This window comes from Xyrauchen texanus, chromosome 8 (genome assembly GCF_025860055.1).
Source record: "Xyrauchen texanus isolate HMW12.3.18 chromosome 8, RBS_HiC_50CHRs, whole genome shotgun sequence".
Taxonomy (NCBI): domain Eukaryota; kingdom Metazoa; phylum Chordata; class Actinopteri; order Cypriniformes; family Catostomidae; genus Xyrauchen; species Xyrauchen texanus.
Window position 1 is genome coordinate 41,364,661 of NC_068283.1, and position 18,322 is coordinate 41,382,982.

Sequence of the window (18,322 nt, forward strand, 5' to 3'; positions counted from 1 at the left end):
TGAAGCATTTTTAATGTTACATTGTAAAAGCAGCCTACAGTACCTGCACTTAAATATATTTTATGGCACTACTCATGTTTAATTAATTAACAACACTGTGGCAGCAATTGAGTCATTCAGGTTCCTGGACACTACCATCTCACAGGACCTGAAGTGGGAGACCCACATTGACTCCATTGTGAAAAGGGCCCAGCAGAGGTTGTACTTCTTTTGCCAGTTAAAGGAATTTCAACCTGCCACAGGCGCTACTAATCCAGTTCTATACTCAGCAGTCGCTGAGTCTGTTCTCTGCACTTCAGTATCTGTCTGGTTTGGTTCAGCTACCAAATCGGACATCAGAAGACTGAGTGGATTATTGGTTGTCCCCTGTCATACCTTCAAGAACTGTACACTTTCAAAATGAGGGAAAAGGGCTTGAAAAATCACTCTGGATGCCACTCACCTGGACCACTACCTTTTTGAACTGTTGCCTTTTGACCAGCGCTACAGAGCACTGAGCACCAGAACCTAGAACAGTTTTTTGCATCAGGCTATCCATATCCTGAAGAGTTAAAACTGCCCCATTGAGCAATTAATATGTGCAATACACAGATGTCTATTTATATTTATATGCAAAATATCCTACCTCTTCTGCCATTACATGCCCTTGCATCTGTATACAACAGATTTGGTTCCCTATCGGTCACTCGCTCGACGTTGTGTTGATGTAGTGACAGTAGGGGTCACTCTAGGGAGCCTCTGATCTTTGGGAGTGCAGAGAACCCCCCTGGGTGATTCAGCAGTCTAAAAGATTATATATTCTTGCAAATAAAAAAGTATATTTCCTCTAAAAGAGTGGACTGATGGAGAGCGTCTTTTTAAAGATGTCTTTCTGTCTGTGTGTAATTCGTGGTTGCGATCATTATCTCCGCTTCCCATGGCCATGATCGCTGTCTCACGTCCTTGGGTGCTGCCCACGCGGAGACAACGCTCGTGAACGGGTCATGTTCTCACTGTGAGAGCGTGTGACCATGGCAATGTTGCGGTCACGGCTTTTACTTCATCAAAGGGAAAAGCCACCCCAGCGGCTCTCTGCCTCGGTGCTTCTACCTACAGGTTTAAGGCCGTATCAGTTAGCACTGTGGGCAATCAGGGGACTTCAATGGAAGTCACAATGGGTAAACCCTTCATAGACCTTCCATTCCCCAGGACACTCATTTGCCCCAGCGAGTTGTTTGATGAGACCGCCGTCTCATCTACGGGTGAGTTCGCAATCTCATTAGGAGCTCGCAAAGCAGATGATCTCTTGATTGCAGCATCGGAGAGTGGGCTGCCTCATTCTGACAGCGAGGACTCCAGGGGACTCCCATCTTCGGATGCGGTCGCCCCGTCGCAGTCCGATGAGATTCCGCAACCCGTCTGCTCGTCACCAAATAAAGACCCCTGTGGCCCCGGTGTAGAGCCGCCCACAGTAAGTAGACGCACCCTGTCTCACGGACCGCTGCCAAGAACCCACGGAATGCTTAGAAGCACCCCTGAGATGGGAAACACAGGGACATGGAGACCCGTGGTGGTTAGACAACTCCATTCCCTGGCGGAGGGCCGGGAGGAGAATCTTTTGTTGCTTTTCATTTGGATTTTGCTGCATGCCTGACGGGCTGCGGTACACACATTTTCAGGAAAAAAGAGTGGTTTCCTCACTCCCTGGGTCACATATCCGGTGTTCTTTTTGGCTGATATGGTGCTGCAGAAGTGGATCCCCCACCCCTGCATGCCCAGCTGTGGCACAAACCCACCCATGCCAGGGAGGTTGTGACGGACAACGAGAAGGGGTTCCCTCCTCCCCCAGGTCATTCTCGTGGCTCCATATTGGCCCACACAGACCTGGTTCTCGGACCTCACGCTCCTCGCAGCAGCACCTCCCTGAAAAATTCCCCTGAGGAAAGACATTCTTTAAAGGACTTATATAACCCTTATATCTAGGAGGAATGAAAAACAAGCCCACCCACACCTTGACGGAGCCAGGTAACTGCTTCGATGTCCCTCGACTCAGCATGGCCACGCAGCTCAAATCCCTTCAACGTGGTGCCTCAGGCTCTGCCCTGCTGTGAGGCCCCACCTGCGACTAGATTGTCCCCTTGGTCCCCTTCACCCGGAGCTTGGATGCATGGCTTTCACTCTCCAACCCATCGCAATGGCCGACCTGGACCGTCTGACAGGGCTACCCAATTCAGTTCGCCAGGCGTCCGCCCAGGTTCAGCAGCGTCCACTTCACCTCGATGAAGACCGAGAATGGTGCTACCTTGCATGCGGAAATTGCTACCCTCTTACAGAGGGATGCGACAGAGCCTGCCCCTCTGGCCGAGATGAAGAAAGAGTTTTACAGAGAAAGAGTTTTTGCTTCATTGTACCGAAGAAAGGCGGTGGGTTGCAGACAATCTTGAACCTGCGAGTACTGAACTGGGCATTAAACAGACTCCTGTTCAAGATGCATTCTAGCAAGCATCCAAAATCAAGATTGGTTTGCGGTGGTAGACCTAAAGGATGCGTACTTCTACATCTCGATTCCACTTCGACCGACTTCCTGCCGTTTGAGTTTGAGGGTCAGACGAACCAGTACATGGTCCTCCCTTTAAGCCTGTCCCTGTTCCCTCACGTCTTCATGAAGGTCGCAGAGGCAGCGTTTCCCCGCTAAGGGAAGAGGGCATTCGCATCCTCAACTATCTCGATGACTGGCTAATCCTAGCTCACTCTCGGGATGTGTTGTGTGCCCACAGGGACCTGGTGCTCACGCAAATCAGCTGGTAAGCTAGAGCTTCGGGTCAACGGGGAAAAGAGCAACCTCCTCCCAGTTCAGAGCATCTGTTTTCTCAGCTTGGTGTTGGACTCAGTCTCGATGATGGCATGCCTCACGAATGAGCGTGCACAGAACGTGCACAGTCGGTGTTGACCTGACCAGACAGAAAACAGCTGTTCCACTGAAACTGTTTCAGAAGCTCCTGGGGCATATCGCGTCTTCAGCGTAGGGTGTCATATGCACCGCTTGGGTTGATGCATATGAGACTGTTTCAGCACTGGCTCCAGACTCGAGTCCCGAGATGGGCATGGCGCCACGGGACAAATTACGTGGATGATATAATTATTTACATTAATGATAGGCAGTGGCACCTGCAGCATCTGAGGGCTGTCCTGAAGTTGATGAGATGGGTGGGACTCACAGATAACCTTAAGAAGTGTGCAGTTGTACAGGTGGAAGTATGGTATCTGGGCTTCCACTTGGGTTAAGGACAGGTGCGGCTGCAAATTGATTAGACTGTAACGATTGCAGCCTGCCCAAGACCTAAGACCAAAAAGGAGGTGAGACAGTTCCTGAGGCTGGCTGGCTGATGTTATCGTAGGTTTGTGCCTAACTATTCGACCATCACCAGCCCACTGACTGAATAGGGAGAACCAGATCTGGTTCAGTGGACGGAGTGATGTCAGATGGCGTTCACGCAAATGAAGGCTGCACTGTGTGGTGGACCAATATAGCACTCTCCTGACTTCACTCTCCCTTTTATCTTTATCTGCAGACGGATGCATGGGACAGAGGGTTGGGATCGGTTCTGTCCCAGATGGAGGATTGCCAGAAGCCGGGGTGGATTTTCTCTCCAGATATGGGGTGGGCCGGAATGTGATGATTGGGGCGTGACCGAGTGACATCTGTGAAGAGCGAGGCCAAGAGATTGAGTGTGGTAAGGGTGGGAAATCACCTCTAACAGCAATTTTGTGTTGAGTGTGATTTATAGGGCGATCCAGAATGCTGGAGAGAGAGAGAGAGAGAGAGAGAGAGAGAGAGAGAGAGACAAAGCCTGGGTGTGTGCACAATTATGAAGCCGAAAAGCTAGTTTTGTTTATTGAAAAAAAAAACACAATTTGAGTTGGATTTCGCCATCTCCAAAAAAGAGAGCAAAGAAGCTGTCACACAAGTCTAAACAACTCCACTCTCATACCCACAGCACTGGTGTTGAGTTTGATGTAACAGGGCAGAATCACATCTTCACAAGCTACAACAAGAACAGGATCAGTGGGTCCAACTACATTATACTGTTCGTTAGAAGAGAAAGACAAACGTGTTGAAACTTGTCCTAAAGGTTTAGTGTCTTCACCTCAGCATGTAGATATTGTTCTCCAAGGGAAAGTTCAAACAAAAAAAATGTGTCAAATTTTTGTCATTTGCTAAACATTGTCATCTCAAAATTTCCTTTTGGGGTAAACTATTCTTTTGGTGCACTCAGTATTTTTATGTTGCACTGGCTGATATGGCAGTACTCTTGGACTTCTGCTGACAGTTACCGTTTTTCATTTATCATTTACATTTATTTATTTGGCAGACACTTTAATCCAAAGCGACTTACAGTGCACATATTACAGGGACAATCCCCCTGGAGCAACCTGGAGTTAAGTGTCTTGCTCAAGGACACAATGGTGGTGGCTGTGGGGATCGAACCAACAACCTTCTGCTTACCAGTTCAGTGCTTTAGCCCACTACGACACCACCACCATTTATCAATGCAATTGTGAAAATCTACTCTTTGCAGTCAGTCATGATTAATTTATTCTGTGAACAAAAGTGTTTAATAATAGTGAAGTTGCAAGATAAAGCTAGTTACATTCAGCTGGTCATGTGATCTCAGCATGTAGACACAGTCTGTGTGAAAATACGCTGTAAAACGCCTTTTACTCTGCTACTGATATGACCAGATTATTTTTATGTCTGTCATTATTGATTTAAGAATTTTCTCCATTTTACATCTCTTGTGACTTCATACAACATTAGACACACACCTTTTCTTAGGAATCACTGTAGGATATCAGATGTTAAATATATCCAAATTTCATCGAAGTTGCAGAAACTTGATGGCGTGTCTGATTAAAACACGGGACAAATACCAGTCCTTTGCTCTCTTTTATTTTAAGTTCAGGATGATTAAGCCTTGGGTAATTCACATGACAAAGTTCATACATTCACATGGAGCTGATTCACACGATGTAAATGGACAGGTGTTAATGGATGGATAGGATGAACAGGATGTACAAGATGGTCTTAAGTCACTACAAACAATACAATAAAAGGAAATCAAACTCATATACTCAATCCAAACAATTCGAATAAACAAATTCAAACAATACAATTGGTAAAACAAACTTTGTCCATTCAAACACCCACACCTCACCAATGCCAAAGAAACAAAGGAAGGAAGTGAGGTCTACTTATAGACCTCGACCAAGGGGTGTATGGTTAATGTAGTGCACTAAATTAAGTAGTGTAGTTTGCTTGGAATTGTGGGATATGGAGTACAAATATATATATGGAAAACAATTAAAGGAAAAAAATTAAAAAGGGCCAAATTCGCAACAGCCACCCCCAAATACAGTCATGTATTTGCTATTACTCATCTATTTCAGGTAATGGAATCAACTTAGCAACTGGACGTACATACATCTTTCCATTAATAACAATCTCAGCTACTCTGACCCGCCCATCCTGACTAGGTAAGAGACGTACTACCCTGCCAATGGGCCATGATGCTCTTGGAAGTTGAGAATCAATAACTAACACGACAGCAGATTAGGTTGTTCTCTATTCCATTTTTGACGGAGCTGTTGACCTGGTAAATAATATCGGATAAAGGATGTCCAAAACTGGTCAACGAGGACCTGGCTGTGGCGCCAAGATCTGCGGCCAAGGACCTTAGTATTGGCATAAATCACCTGAGGTAGAGAAGAATCTCGCCGCCCCATGAGGAGGAGATTTGGAGTGATCGGGTCGAGGTCTGAAATGTTTGAAGAGGCGTAACCACGTGGCTTCGAATTTAACACTCCAACTTCTGTCAAAACTGTCCGTAGGACTTCCTATGATACTGTTTGACTGCCAAGTACCACCCGCAGAGCTGTTTTAACCGAACGGACCTCTCTTTCCCATGCTTGCGGTGGATTAAACTTAAATTTAATCGCTGATTTTCCAACTTGCCTTGTAACTCAGTGGTAAGATTCTGGAAAGCTTCCTTTAACTCTCTTGCAGCTCCACGGAAATTACTTCCTTGATCACAAAGAATCTCATACGGCCTACCTCTCCTGGATATGAAGCGGTGTAGGGCCATTAGAAAGCTGTCCACATCTAAACTGCTCAACAAATCAAGATGCAGACATCGAGTGGTCTGACACTTAAACAGAATGCCCCATCTCTTCTCCGTTCTAAGGCCAATATTGACATGGAAGGGACCAAAAGGGAGGTTTGAACAACCGGAGCTTGGAGAGTGGAAGATCTGACATTTGAGGGATAGATGGCTTAGCTCTCCACTTCCTACATTGCAAACAAGACCACTGATGTTTTTTATGGCTTGTCTCCCTCTAATTATCCAGTAATTGCGCCGAAGTTCCGAGAAAACTCTCTCTGGACCAGGATGGAAAAGTCCATCGTCACAGTCCTTGATAATTAAATGGGATAATGGGTGTTTTGGGTTGAGGACAATTGGATGAACCATTCCAGGTTCCATATCCTCTACACGTCTGAGCTTACCGCCCACTACAATAAGTCCTGTTTCTTCATTGAATTCGGGAGAAAGTGTAAGGAGACAACTTTGAGGTTCAATGGGCTTTCCTTCCTTTAAACACTGGTACTCAGAGGGAAAACTTTGTTGCTGGGCTTGTCTCAAAAGGAGGTTTTGGACTGAAGAGGCATCACAGGGGTCCTCCCTATGTTGTCGCAGTAACTCATTTGTTGCGAACTGTAACTCTAACCATGATTTGAAACAGGAAGGATCTGGGAGTACAATATCATCCAATTGTGTTAACCCACAAAAGAGTTGTTTGCGGAGCTCAGGATAAGGACTAGCAGATCTAGATACTAGATTTTTGGGCCATTCATGTGGAAGAAATTTCAGAAACATTGGCCCTTGTCGCCATCTATGATCAGGTTTGGCTAGCTCAATAAGAGTTAAGCCTCTCGTAATGTCATCTGCTGGATTCTGTGCAGAAGGAATATACATCCAAGAGGAGGGATCAGTGAGTTCCAGGATTTCAGTGACTCTATTAGCTACAAAAACTTTGTAACGGCAGGGGAGGGAATGCAGCCAAGACAAGACAGTTGTCGAATTGGACCATAGGACAATATTTGTCAAAGGATGAGTCAATTCATTCTGCAGGAGTTTACAAAGCTGTGCACCTGTTAGAGCAGCACAAAGTTCAAGACGAAGGATGGATATTTTGCCTTTTGGGGCAACTCGAGATCTTGCCATGACGAAGGAATTATGTACCACACCCTTGTCAGTTTCCATTCACAAATAGGCTACTGACCCATATGCGCTCTCTGAGGCGTCGCAAAAAATATGCAACTCTCTGGATGTGATTTGGTTGGAAGGAAAAGTTAGATAACAACGAGGAAGCTGTATTAATGACAGGTCAGGGAGCTCGGTTTCCCAAGCCTTCCAGGCCTGTTGAATAGGATTTGGCATAAGGGGATCATGCAGCATTGTTGTATGATGACTTTAGCTTGCATTGTAAAGGGGGTTATGTAACCCAAGGGGTCATACTGACTAGCGAGGACTTTATGTATATTGCGCAGGGTTGTTGTTTTATACTCCACAGTTCGGGATCGATACCCTAATGAATCAGAAGGACAGTGTCAACTCAGACCCAGAGCTCCTTCTTTAGGATCCAAACGGTCTTGATTGATCCACAGTTCAGCACTCTCAGACCTGGCTTCAGGGGGAAGATGTTTGACAACATCAGTCTGGTTACTTGCCCACTGTCTGATTTCAAATCCTCCACTCATCCGTAAAGAACACATTCGGTCTAGGAAGTTCTTAGCAGTTGCACATTTGGGAAACTCTCTAAACAGTTGTCCACATAGAATGACTGAAGTACAGAACTCACTATATCTTCATATCCTTCTTTGTGATCATGGATATGCCTTTGTAGAGCATATGTTGCACAACATGGACTACATACTGTGCCAAAAGGCAAAACTTGCCATTCGTAGATGGATTTGACCTTTTCATATTGCGCCACAGGAAGCATAGAAGAGAACGGTCTTCTGGTAGTAGCCTAACTTGATGTAACATAGATTTTATATCCCCACTAATTGCCACTGGGCACTGATGAAACCGGAGTAAGACACCAAGTAAGGAAGGGCCCAATTGTGGACCAGGAAGAAGTTGACTGTTAAGTGACACACCGTTATATTGATAGGAGCAATTGAAGACTATTCTTTTTTTTCCATTATGCTCCAAAATATGATGAGGAATATACCATGATTCTTTAGATGAGTCATGAGGAAGTTCCACTTTGGAAACATAACCGGACTACTCCAACTTAGCAATTTCTTGGTCATACACAGCAGCAGTTTTAGGATTTCTTTGGAGGCGTCGCTCGATACATCTGAGAGAAGACATAACTGCATTTGGTGAAGCTCGTAACCCTATGGCAGAAGCAGCACGCAATAACGGTTGGCATATCTTTCAACACCATCCACATCAAATCTTTTAGACTTGGAGGCCAACAGGTCCATAGCTTCTTGGTCCTGCTTGGACCTAGTAATGACTTTCTCATTTCTGAAAGGAAGGATGTCTACTTGCCATAATTTCTCCACATCATGGCGAAGTACTTCTAGTGGATTAGCGATGGTAAAAAGACACTGCATCTCATCAGTGTTGGGAATCGGTATTGTGCCTTGAAGTACCCAGCCTAGCCTGGTCTGCATTGCAGCTGGGTATTTAGGAAGCCCAAAATACACCTGATCAATTGGATTTATCAGGTGTGGGTAGTCTGCACCTATAAGAATAAGTGGTTGGACATTAGCGAAGCCTGGAAGGGGTAAGTCTCGCAGATGTCTGAAACGTCTCTGCAAGATCTCAACAGGATACGTCTGTTCTGCCAGTCCCAATCTGGCAGCAGAAAAGGCATTGGAAATGGAATACTTCTTTTCTGGATTGGCCATGGAGGATATTTCAAAGGTTACAGAAGAGCCTTCAAGTGCAAGAGTATCTTGACGTAAAGTTCTAACCATTAGAGACTCAGTTACCCCATTAAGGCCCAAAGAATCAGATGTTTGAGGTAGCAACATGGTACGTTCTGATCCATCATCCAGGATGGCATAAGTTTGCAAGGATCTGCCTTTATTATGGAGAAGTACTTCAACAACTTTAAGCAGTACCTTGCCAGAACCTCCAAGGTGACTAAGATAGAATGTACCATTATCCTGATCACGACAATTGACTCCATGAAGGATACCAAGATGTCTGCCTTTGCACTGTGGACAGGGTTTTTTCAAGTCACAGTTGACAACTAGATGATTAAGCCCGCATCTCCAACATATATTGTTCTCTCTAATCCATGCATCCTTCCTGATGTCTTCTAGAGATCTAAAAGAGGTGCACAGGCCAATGAAATGATCTCTACTGGAACAATATGCACATGAATACTTGGAACTCCGTTCTCAATCTCTCAAATTCTGGGGTTGCTTATTTGTGGATCTTGGAACAACAGAATTACCGTTGACTCCATACAAGACTGTTCGAGTGTTAACGTAGATCTTTGATTGAGGTTTACTCAGGAGTGGGTTTGGAAAGTCACTAACCTGGTCAGCTATTGCTTGACACTCAGCTTCTTCTTGGAGCCAAGCAGAAAAGTTAATCAGGTTGTAGTTTTGACCTTTTAGGATCGTACGGGCATAACGGGCAAAGTTGGTCACATGCTATGTGGGCAGTTTACTGAGTAGTTGCTGTACATGTGAAGCGCAGGATAATTCGGATTTGGCATGCTCCAATCTTTGGTCTTGGCCCAAAGATTGGAGCATGCCAACCAAAGCTCGAACCTTTTTATGCAAAGCTACTAAATGCTCTGCTGTCACCAGGTCTCACCTTGGGGAGAGCTAGAATGGCTTTGATTTCTCTGAGAACTAGTTGGTGAGGTTGCCCATATTTCTGCTGTAGTGCAAAAAGAGCAATACTGTAAGGCCTAGGATCGTTAGCATAAGCTAAAGCTAGATCACGAGCTGGAGAAAATTTTAAATGATCCAGCAAGATATGGAATTTGTAATGTTCTGGCTCATGGGGTGACAACAAATTTGTCAAGGCTAACTGCAACATTGCAAATTCTTGGGGGTCATCATAAGCCAAGAAAGGAAAGGAAGGTCCCTGAACACGAGAAGTAGGATAGGAAGGAACAGGATATGGAGCATAATATGGCTGGGAATATGTATAAGGATGAAGGAATGGAATTGCGGTTGTCTGGGTAGTGGGAACAATTGGTTGAATATACGGAGCAGGATGTTGTACAACAAGGTTCCCTACCTGACCTACAGACTGTGGTTGAATATAAGGACCTACATTAGTTGAGGATACATGAGGAATCAACAAGTTAGAAAATGGTCCTAATGGCTGTGAATACTGAGAAACAGCATACAGAGGCTGAGGAGGTAACTGTGCTGATGTTACTTGTGAGGATAACGGAGTATGAACCATGGAAGGGGAAATAGGGCTACATGGTAAACCTGGCTGTGGTGAACCAGTTGGTTGTACCAACACCGGTGATGTTTGCACTTGAGGGGAATGACAATTAGAAGGCTCAGGAACCAATGGAACAATACCCAGATAGCAATAAGTCGGCGGGCCGCTGGCGGTGCTCCGGCGGCAGTAGAAGCGGCAGAATGGCGATACCGCAAACACGTTTGACGGCGCACCGCCGACGGCAGCCAGCCGCCTTCCTACCGCCTTCGTTCCGCGGCTGGCCCACTGGCCATCCGCCGTCCCGCCGCCGTTATATCGAAGGCGGACCTTCCGAGGGGCGTCGGAGGCAAACGCTATTTTTGAGCGATCTGCTGCGCTTATTGTATATATATATATATATATATATATATATATATATATATATAGTTTTTTTATATATATATATATTTATAGCATGCAGTTTATCAAGAATAATGATTGATCAAAGCAGACAAATTTCCATTTGGCATTTTTATTCCACATTTCAAAGTACAGTAACTGTCATTGAAACAATATGTCAGATCACTGAAATATAAATAACAGAAAAATACAAACATATATACACACACAAAGAAAATGCAGGTTTCCAATTAAATTTTGGTAAAAAAAATAAATAAAAAAAACACTTTTGTAAAAAACACTATTGTAACACTTACAACAATTGTAAATAATATAAAGAGGTCAGCTCTGGGATGAAAAGAATTACCAGTAAACATAAGCAATGAGGATATTTGGTACCAAATAAAGTGCAGGATATCAAATAAATTGATGTATAACATCATATTTACAAGTCATTTCTAACAATAGGTTAAGTGGTAATAATTTAGAGTAAAGCTCTGGAGTAGAATATACCATTATAACTGCAATGCTGACCTGTGGCACAAGGATTTACAAGCTATATTTAACAATAGAATAACAGTTAAGCACACTGATGGAATGAAAGTAGACTTTTAGGTACTAGTTAATGTGCAATATCAAGTATCAGAGGTATGAAATAGGATTTACAAACTATAATAGAATCGTTAAGCACTGACGGAATGAAATAAGCCAATACTAAAGTCACGGTAAGTAGAATATTTGATACCAGATATATAATCTAGGATTTATAAGCTATATTTAAAAATAGAATAGTTAAGCACTGTAACAATGAAATAAGCAGAAAATTGTATATGAAATAATTGAGATCTTTGGTATCAAAGAATGTGCAGGATAACAGGTATAATATAAATTTTGACATTCAACTTCAAAATATAATTAACAGCAGAAAATCTGGCTGTAGAGAACACAGCCAATCAGAATGTCTGGAGTGGTTGGGGACTGTGTGGCGTAGTGGGCTAAGAATCACCGGTTTTCCCCAACCTCCACAATGAGGCAGTGCAAATTGGCATATCTTCAGTGATTCCGTGTGCGCCTGTATAAAAGGACAAACCATCCCATATTCATCCAAGGAGCAAGAAGAAAAAAAACAAAAAAAACAAACAAAAGAGCAATTTCCACAGTGAACAGTGTGGATTGGGTGAGTGTAGTCTGACACTTTTAGTAGGCTTTTTTAGGTGTCTTGATGTTACTGACTGCAGGATAAAGAAAGGGTTCCAGTTGTCAGTGATGCTGGGGTGTCAGTAGTCAGCCTAGGTTTAAGGGGTAGGCTGTGGGTCCCTCTAAGCTGTGCAGCGCCTTTTTCCACCTTCACGTTCAGATGCTCCTTTCAGGTAATGCGTAACGTTAACCTGGATCGCCTCATCAGTGGCATCCTGGGTTGCCGGGTTCTTCCAGATGGCTCCTGTAGAAAATAAAGATCTGTCATTCCATCTGAATGGCATAAGGTCATACACATCTACTTAAATATAAAAAAATATCCAACTTACTTTGAACAATGGTCTTCAGGAACATGTCTCTAAAACATGCTTTATCCCCTACAACAGTCCAGGTTGTATTGATGGAAAGGTGATTAGAGAAGATACTCTGAAGCATTCGCCACACGGTTGTCTTTAGGTCCCTCCCACATTTGATTGCCAAAAACCGAAGCTGAAAATACAAAAAAAACGTGTTACAAATTACATTTCTCTGAAGCTTCTCATAAAGTTAAAATGTGACAGGCTGTGGATTCAGACTGTAGAATATGCAGTGTACAATCTTAATTTTACTTTTTAGATTACCCTATGGCGTTATAAACGAAATCGGCACACTTACAAATCTTTGCTGGAGCTCTTTATCCTGCCTCAAACTGTTGTCAAGCAATGCCAAATCTTTCTGGGTGTCTAGGGGGGAGTAACAGATCCCCTGGCAGGGATAACTCTCCAACAGACACATTGGCACTGAAATGTTGCAGCATAGCATTTTGTTGTCCATGCTACGCACAACATCGGCAAACTCCAAGACGTCGCAGCATTAGGGTTTGATCTGCACCTACAGGGGTTCCCAGAATAAAAGAATAAAGTAGTCAGTCCTGGTCCTTCAACTACTAAACTATGACATTTATATCTAGGTCTACTACATGTACAGGTGGCCCCAGTGGGAATTAAACCAACAACCACAGGTGTTGTTTTCAAGTTGTACCTGATTGCCCAGTGCTGAGCAAATGTCTTCAACATTGTCCCAACTTGCTTCACCTGCTCTTGAAGTGAGCCGCTGTCACCTGGGAAGTAACAATATATTGATTAGCAATACACTAAATATAATAGTAATATAATATAACCACAATTATCATACCAGTAACTTTCCCTGTAATTTCTATCCACAGTATGTTATGCATGGCATACAAGTTCATAATGAAGAACCCTTATGATAACATCACTTTCATTTTTTTTTTCTTTGAAGCAGAATATTTGTTTGTAAAAGGGGAGGGAAAAGAAAATAATGAAATATTGGTATACAGATTTTGGTTGATATATCATACTGTACAGTGAAATTTGCTATTGTTATATCCCTACTCACCTGAAGGACGGATAGATCAGGCAAATCTCCAGTCAGGCCTTTGTAGAGAGTTTGCTCCTTTGAATAACACTTTCATGAGTGGGAAGTTGCATATCCACAGGTATTTTAATTCAAACATGCAACATATTGTAATAAATCTACAATATTCAGCCTTTACCTTACAACCTCGGTTGTTGCTCTACACTTTTATTATATTAAATACTTATTTATATAGCTTGCTCACTGTATAATCATGATAGCCTAATACTTATAACACAAGATTGCATCTTAAATGAATGACTGAGTTGAAAACTTGAATAAGAACGCATTTTACACAGAGGGGACCAGCTAGGGAAACTTACCTGCCAACAATAACTGTTTTCATTTGATTTGAGTTACATTAAACATGAATAACCTTAGCCGAGTCCCCAGTAACATCGGGAACACCCACACCTCACCAATGCCAAAGAAACAAAGGAAGGAAGTGAGGTCTACTTATAGACCTCGACCAAGGGGTGCATGGGTAATGTAGTGCACTAAATTATGTAGTGTAGTTTGCTTGGAATTGTGGGATATGGAGTACAAATATATATATGGGAAAAAAAAAGGAAACAAATTAAAGAAAGGGCCAAATTCGCAACAATCACTCTTCCTCTTTCTACTTCTTTCCACTGGACGACATCCAACATCTGTTAGCACCTCTACTTGAAATGTCTGTGGCTTATTGTTAATAACAGATCTCTCACTCACTTTATACATGTTCATATGCTTGAACTCTTTGAGTGGGATTCATTTCCTGATCTAGAATCTTTAATTCTGCTGAAAATCATTAGAGTCATAAAAATGAACTTAATCTCTCCAGAACTCAGTTTCTAAAAAGAAAGAAAAAAAATGTCTCAGAAAATGTGCACACTATTACAGGTCAAATACAACTGTCACGATCCCCTGTTGTCTGCCCTGTGTTTCACTTGTCACCTGTTATAAACTACACCTCCCATAATTCCCTGCCCTCATCACTGCCGGCAGTCAGTCATTGTTCTCACCTGTATGTCGTTTAATCATCATTATCCTTGTGTATTTAAACCCTGTTGTTTCTCCATTCGTAGTAGGTCATTAAATGTTTAAATGCTATGTTAAAATCTTGTCGATTCTGGTATGTGTTCTTGCCTGAGCCCGTCGTGGATGTTTTGTTTGTTCCAGTCTTGTTTGTCTTCATTATTTTCAATAAACCACATCTAGATTCCCACTCCTCCTCTGCCCTTGTCTGCCTCCATGACAGAACGACCGACCATAATGGATCTAGCGGTTCAACAGGCGAACTATAGACTTCTCTGCCTCAAGCAAGAGGACTGTCCAGTGGAGGATCACATTCACGACTTTCTGGAGCTGGAAAATGAAGTGGACTTCCCAGAATTCTCCCTGGTGGTGTTCTTCTGGGCAGGTCTCCACAGTTCGCTAAGGAAGCTGTTGCCACCGGTGACTCCTCGCTGGACGCTCCTCAACTTTGTGGAAGAGACACTGCAAGTTTGCGGCTTGCCGTTCACTGTGGGCGTAGAATAGGGCTTAACCTCTCCTCCCCCAGCCTTCCGTGGCTCGTCCCTTCACGCCTGCCACGGCCAACGAGCCAACGCCCATGCCTGCCATGGCCGATGAGCTGGAAGTCTCACCCGTCCCAGAGCCAGGGTTGCCAGCTTCGTCCACCCGGAGGAGGAGGAGAAGAGGAAAGGCTTCTGCTCCCAAGTCTCCGCCTGCCACGGTCAGCGAGCCAGAGTCCACACCTGCCACGGTCAGCGAGCCAGCGCCTGTAGCCTCGACCGTCCCAGAGCCAGCGCCTGTAGCCTCGACCGTCCCAGGGCTCTGCCTCCCAGGGCTCCGCCTCCAGAGCCTTCCAGGGCTCTGCCTCCTGAGCCTCCCCCGGCTCTTCCTCCAGAGCCTTCCACGGCTCCACCTCCTGAGCCTCCCTCGGCTCCGCCTCCATAGCCTTCTACGACACCGCCTCCCACGGCCCCGCCTCCTGAGCCTTCCATGCCTCCACCTTCCACGGCTCGGCTCCCAGAGTTCTCCATGACTCCGCCTACCACGGCCCGGTCTCCGGAACCTTCTACGGCTCTGCCTCCTGAGCCTTCCACGGCTTGTCCTGTGGCCGACTCCCAGGCCTCCTGAACTTGTCCTGTGGCCGACTCCCAGGCATCCAGACCCAGACCCTACCATGTGGCCGGCTCCCAGGCCTCCTGAACCTGTCCCTGTCCTGTGGCCACCTCCCAGGCCTCCTGATCCAGTCCCTGTCCTGTGGCCACCTCCCAGGCCTCCTGACCCAGTCCCCGTCTTGTGACCCTTTTGGACTGCCTGTCTGCCCTTTGTGCCCCCCCTTGGACTGCCTGTTTGCCCTTTGTGCCCCCCCCTTGGACTGCCTGTTTGCCCTTTGTGCCCCCCTTGGACTGTCTGTTTGCCCCTTGTGCCTTCCTTGGTCTGCCTACCCCTTCTGCCTTAGAGATAGGGTGAGGAGCTCAGTCATCCGTGAGGAGCTCGGAGTAGAGCCGCTGCTCTTTTGCGTCGAAAGGAGTCAGTTGAGGTGGTTTGGGCATCTGGTAAGGATGCCCCCCTGATGCCCCATTCGTAGTCGGTCGTTAAATGTTTAAATGCTATGTTAAAATCTTGTAGATTCTGGTATGTGTTCCTGCCTGAGCCTGTCGTGGATGTTTTCTCTTGTGTATATCTTTTGTTTCCCCTCGTGGATGTTTTGTTTGTTCCAGTCTTGTTTGTCTTCGTTATTTTCAATAAACCGCATCTAGATCCCCACTCCTCGTCTGCCCTCGTCTGCCTTCGTAACAACAACATTATTGCAAGTTCCCCTTCTGTCGCTCACTTCAACGTTGTGTCGAGCGAAGCGACACAAGGGGACTTTCTTGAAAGCCTCGGTTACCTCTAAACTTGAGAAAAGGCCAATGAGAATTTGGCAGACAGAATTTGCATGTCGGAGGGAAGCATAACATGGGATGTGTTAATTAAATATTATGTGGATCAAAACAGACTTCAATAATGAATTAATAACTATATAAATAAATTCACCTTGTATTCTCCTCCTCTCATTCTGTAAATCTATTTTAAATTAAATGTGAGACAACCAAAATCATGTTAGACTGTTTACATATCTGGACTGCTGTAAAATCAAACATAACCCAATTTACAAAAAACAAAGAAAATGCGCTAAAAAAATGTAGATCAAAATAGAAAACGACAACAAATTAATACATTGTGTAATATAATCATATAAGCAAAATCACCTTCTTGAACTGCTCTCTTCTCATTCTGTAAATGTAATGTAAATATGAGAATACCAAGAAGTTGACAGTTCATGTTTCTGATTTTCTGTAAAATATAATCTAAATTCATTTAATAATAAAATCAATACCTTTTATAAATCAATATATAATAGAAATAAATAATTTTGATGTATCTGTATGTTAACATACAGTAAGAGTACATCTGTTTATGGAGTAAATGAAAGATAATCTTTATTTACTATGTTGTTAATATTGGGCTATATCCAGTAAGTTAAATGTCCAATTACATATTTTGTATTCTCTAGAAGTGGTCATCTTGAATTCAGACTCTTCTTACATTTGTAAATATATATTTTTAATTCAATAATTTCTAACCCAGTCTCCCATATGTTTTAACATAATATGTATTTAATATGTAAAAATAAATAAGAATTTGACCTCTGTGTTTATAACCAAAAATGACCATCAGTAGTCCCGCAATCACACTGAACACAACTGCAACTGAAGTCCAGATGACTGACATCCTCAAATAATTGATCATTTTACCCGCAGAACAAAACTGTCAGCAACTGAACTCATTTGTGTTTAATCATATTATTACAGTTTGATAAAAACAACGATAAAGTTAATTTACAACATAAATGTAAAAACAATGTGCATATAATACCTGTATCCTAACACAGTTTGATTTACACTCTTAAAATTAAAGGTTCTTTACTGACATCTACGGTTCCATAGAGAACCTTTAACATCCATGAAACCTTCCCATTGCACAACAGGTTATTTGTTGTGGAAAAGATTGTTTAAAATATAAAAACATTCTTCACAAGTGGTTCTTTTAAGAATCTTTCAATTAAGGTTCTTTGAGGAACCATTAATGGTTCTTCTATGGCATCGCTGCAAAAAAAAAAAAAAAGAGCCTTTATTTTTAAGAGTGTACATAATGATATGTACTTCATTAATAGGTGTTGTACTCAGTACAAGAAAACTGTAACATGTATTTCCAAAGATATAAAGAATTTCTCTCTTTTACATCTGTACCCCCCAAACCTAACCGTAACCATTAGTGGAGTAAATATGTAATGTTACGATGAAAAATGTAACCCTTAATGCTTTACAAAAGCTAGGGGGTGCCAGTAGTCTGTACAATTACCAATAGTATAATCTTTCACACATGGTGGAATAGAATCAATACTTTATGGCTAACGACAGTTTGGGATATCTGTAAAACAGAGATGTTTACCAACAGGGAAACAATTATTTAGTTGGAAGGAATTAAGAGCCTTTCAGGACTCTTAAATTGATTAAGGGGAAGTAAGCCAATTATTCCATATGTTCATGCCAAATGCCAGTGAACAATTATTATTCCTTCACAGATAACACCTAGCAAAAGTATTAGGGGAGGCCCATCCTTCAGCCAGGCAGATGTCCATACAGAAATGTCCCTTTACCCATGCCAAAGAGGAAGCTACACCTTGAGTGGGCTTTAACACAATTGGGCATTGCCCTGTGAAATGTAGGCAAATGCAATTGCTTCTACGATCCAGTGGGATAGTCTCAGTTTTCTCTATGATTCTCTCATAGAGCCAAACGGCTGGGGCCCTTACCGCATCGTGG

The 18,322-nt window shown here is 43.4% G+C and overlaps 2 long non-coding RNA genes across 2 annotated transcripts in view; one reads left to right on the plus strand and one right to left on the minus strand.

The window, feature by feature from the left end:
- Positions 1-18,322, minus strand: part of LOC127647268 (uncharacterized) — a 133,873-nt gene that overhangs the window by 24,947 nt on the left and 90,604 nt on the right. The gene's annotated exons all lie outside the window — the stretch shown is intronic.
- LOC127647267 (uncharacterized) overlaps positions 1-18,322 on the plus strand; it is a 255,840-nt gene that overhangs the window by 21,078 nt on the left and 216,440 nt on the right. The window lies entirely within an intron of this gene.